The sequence below is a fragment of the Otolemur garnettii genome, unplaced genomic scaffold (genome assembly GCF_000181295.1).
Source record: "Otolemur garnettii isolate 467f Iridium unplaced genomic scaffold, OtoGar3 scaffold00015, whole genome shotgun sequence".
Lineage (NCBI taxonomy): Eukaryota > Metazoa > Chordata > Mammalia > Primates > Galagidae > Otolemur > Otolemur garnettii.
The window spans coordinates 17,314,944-17,319,058 of record NW_003852410.1 but is presented as its reverse complement, the minus strand read 5'-3'; the positions used below and the strand labels follow the sequence as shown (position 1 = coordinate 17,319,058).

Here is a 4,115-nt window from a genome sequence, read left to right as displayed (position 1 = left end):
CACTGTGTCACCCTCAGTAGAGTGAGGTGGTGTCACAGCTCACAGCAACCTCAAACTGTTGGGCTTAAGTGATTATCTTGTCTCAGACTACAGGCGCCTGCCACCACACCCAGCTATTTTTTTGTTGCAGTTGTCATTGTTGTTTTAACAGGCTGGGCTGGGTTTGAACCCACCAGCCTGGGGGTATGTGGGGGTATGTGGCTGGTGCCCTACCAACTGAGCTATGGGTGTTGCCGGTACTTTTTATTTTGATATACGGGTAGTTCCTATTGCTCTTTAGGAAGGTGGAGAGTGAGAGTGGGCACCTGGGGAAAGAGTACAGAGAAATTATGGGGCCATGGCCTAAGAATCCAACAGGAAGCAGGAGGATGGCTTTGAATTCTGGTGCAGGCAGATTTTGAAGATAAATAGGCCCAACTAACTTCGTTAGAGCCTAGAGGATAAAGGTGATGATTTTGACTTCCCATGCCTTGGAAATTAGCATAATTTAGTTACCAGCATGGTCATTGCTGTAAAGATTAACTGAGTACTTGTTGGGAGTGCTTGGAATTCTTTTAGAAGAAGGGAGGGACACTAGAATTGTTCTCCGTAGCTTTGGTAGTTTCAAGTTGCATAGTAGATCACAGGATTTGGTAACAATGAGAAAAACAGAGGAAATAATAATAACATTATTATTTAATGTTATTCAATAGCAGCTTCTAGCATTTTTTTTGCAGTTTTTGGCCAGGGCTGGGTTTGAACCCGCCACCTCCAGCATGTGGGGCCGACGCCCTACTCCTTTGAGCCACAGGCATCACCCCAGCTTCTAGCATTTTTAAAGCCCTCATGATAGTTTTTGCCTTCTGTTAGTGCTTCAGCCTACCTTTTGTATTTTCCTACAATAAATATCCTTATATACTATACTAGTATAAGGATGGTACCTGTGTAATGGTATTTTCACATTTTTTTCTGTGTTAGAAAAGTTAGGAAGTTGAAATAACTAGAATAAATAATTCAGGCCAGGCATGAGAGCTAAAGGCTGTAATCCAGGAGGTTTGCTTGAGGCTGTGAGTTTGAGACCAAACTGCCTGAGCAAAGTGAGAACTGTCTCTTTGAGGAATAGAGAAATTAGTCAGGTATGGTGGTGTAGGCCTGGCATCCTGGCTACACAGGAGGCTGATGCAGGAGCATCGGTTGCCCAGGAGTTTGAGCTTTTGTTGAGCTGTGACACTACTGTACTGTAGATAGGGCAACAGAGTGAGGCTTTGTCTCAAAAAAAAAAAAAAAACAAAAAATTGGATCTAGGTGAAACATGCTAAGATCTTTACTATCCACTAGGCGTGATATTGAACATTTTAAATGCTTTATCCAATTTAATTATAATGTGAGGTAGGTAGGATCCCAATTTATAAATGAAGAAAACGATGCTTGTTTACTGTCCCCCATTCACCTTTTGCCACTGTCTTAAGTCACGCAAATACAGGTGGAACCAAAATTCCAACCGGAGACTGTCTGACTGCAAAGCTCCCCTCTTATCCACCATGTTGCAGTAGTTTCCATGTATCTTGGGGTGTGGGGGAGAGGCAGGTTAGGAAGTGATTAGAGGTGACAAGTCGTGTTGATTTTGGAGTGGAAAGAGGACTAGGTCTGATGAGGCAAAGACAAAAGACTCAGGGTGTGGTGGAACATTTGAATCCAAAATAAATACATATTCCTGTTACAGGTGCTCACAGCGTGTCTGTCTGCCTCATTCTTTGTTTTCAAAGCTGTTTCTGAAAAAGGAAAGGAGATAGGCAGTGAAGGCTTCAAGAAAGGTAGCAAGAGATGGGCTGGTGGCTATGCAGTCATTCACAGGGCGTGGCGTGGGGTGAGTTGTAGATTTTCCTTACTCCTTATTAAGATCTTTGAATGCTGCTACCTGATGACATCAAGCAGTCTGTCTACACACCCATCCTTGTCTTCTGCCATTGAACGTGTAGCTCCTAACATCATCTCGCTCTTTCTCCTTGTGTCTTTTTTCATCTAACCCTGGCTTGTTGATTGCTTCGTGTGTGTATGTGTCTTCATACAGTTGTAGCCAGTCTTGTTTTATTCTGGACTGTTTATCTTTGACATGCCAGAGGTCTTGAAACATCATAATGTTGTGTAATGAGCATAACTTCTGTCTTGACATGTGGGTGTTAAGAGCATTAGTCATTGCAAAGTATTGAGTTAAATATTTTCAATAAAAGGATATAATGATCTAACAGAGAGGAAGGAGTTATAAAAACCCTAGTAAATGGCTTTAATGTTGAGCCATATACTTCATGGGTTCTATCACTGACGAGCCAGAGATTCAAAGAGTGAATGTAAAAGCGTTCTTACCCTTAATTAGTAGGAGAAGAGAAAGAGCAACAATTCATAAAAGGACTCAGTTCTCGTACATATCAAGAAAAGAGTAAACCATCCAACTTCCAGTGATTCTACTCCTGATCCATTACTTCTCATGTATCTTTACCACAAGAAATGCTCATGATTTCCATGAGCTATTACCAACAGAGACTCTTGGCCTGTGTCTTAAGCCTGATCAAAAGCCCTTAACCTTATAATGATCTCTTCTTGGAAGACCATCAGGGAATTCTTTGCAATACTGTCAGAGAGCCAGGGTTTTCCTGAGCAAATAAAGTAGGTCTTTGCCTACAGAGTAGATTTTATGAAGAGTTTTGGTCAGCACTAGTCATTAAGAAACTATGTGCCTCTGCCCTGGATTATCTCTGTGGACATCTCCCCACATCATCTCTGCATGTCTCTGGGCATCTGACGATGTTCGAGGTACATTGGTCTGCTTCTTGCTGGGGAGTATGTAGTAGGTACTGGTCTTCTGGAAATACTGTGCTGACAAGTGTTTGGGAATCATTTTAACAGGCTGATGGGCTGTCTTATTTCTTGGGGCTGGAGGTTTAAACTAGAGACACTGTGTGCTAACTCTCCTCTCTCCTCGGCACTCCTTAGTCATTCTGGTAAACAACTTCTGAGCTAAATACCTTTTCTTTGCTAGAAAGGTTACAAACAAGATAATAGCTTTACTGCCAGAATAGGGGCCATGCACTGTGTCTATGGCTGCTGTTAAAAATGTTTCATCTCAGTATTTTCAAAGGAAGACATAAGTTAAAATGTATCATGGAGGGAATCATTTTTATAATTATTTTCTGATTCCTTTAGCAATTTACAACATTTTGGAGATTGGAAGATTTGTAGAGGGAAATTTTTCTTGTTTTTCCTATTTTCCTCAGATTTCTTTGCAGGGATTATTCATCTTTAGTACTCCAGTGTAAGGTATCGAGTTTATTCACTAATATTATTCACTGAATCTATAAATAAGGAGGTTGTTTTGAATGGGTGCCAAGCAACCTGTTGATGTAAAGTCTGCTTTACCTTTTATGATTACCATCTAGCACCTCCCTCCTTCCTGGCTGAATTCCCTGTCATTTTAAGTAGGCAGCAATTACTGGTTTGCTAAAGAAGCCAGCTCCTGCTGCCAAGGGTCCTGTTAATTATCACTCTATCTCTAATTTAGCCTTCCTAGTGTTGAGAGAAGGTGTGGGTAAGCGTGTGGCAGAGCGGCTGCAGTCGCATCTTCGTAATAATCTCCTTTCTGAGACAGTCCGGTGGATTCAATGTTCAGCCAAAGGGCCGAGGTGGCCCTGGTGAGTGTTTGCAACTCTCTTCTATACTTTGCTGGGTCAGTGGAGTTCGGTGTGGCTTTCTTCCCCCTTAGCTTCAGACCTGAGTAGAAGCTAATGTTTGGTATTTTTTTTTTTTATTTATTTATTTTTTTAAAAATATGGAACGCTTCACGAATTTGCGTGTCATCCTTGCGCAGGGGCCATGCTAATCTTCTCTGTATCGTTCCAATTTTAGTATATGTGCTGCCGAAGCGAGCACTAATGTTTGGTATTTATGCTGGGAATTCATACCTATTCCCCTTCCGTTTCTGAAGTCAAATGGGACACCTTGAAAACCCTTCAGTGGTTTTCCCATGAGGCATTTGTCTACAGAAGGGAGATCATGGAACTGTCTCTCCTGTTTTCCAGAAGGTAATACAAAGAAATGATAACCCCGTACTTTAGTTTACAGGTTCGTGTGTAGCTTTTTTT

General features: G+C 41.6%; 1 non-coding gene across 1 annotated transcript; it reads right to left on the bottom strand.

Moving 5' to 3' along the window:
• Nucleotides 1–3,796: 3,796 nt before the first annotated feature.
• Nucleotides 3,797–3,903, bottom strand: LOC111723766. Its single transcript, XR_002772236.1, has one exon. It is a non-coding gene; the product is annotated as a U6 spliceosomal RNA (small nuclear RNA).
• Nucleotides 3,904–4,115: the final 212 nt, after the last annotated feature.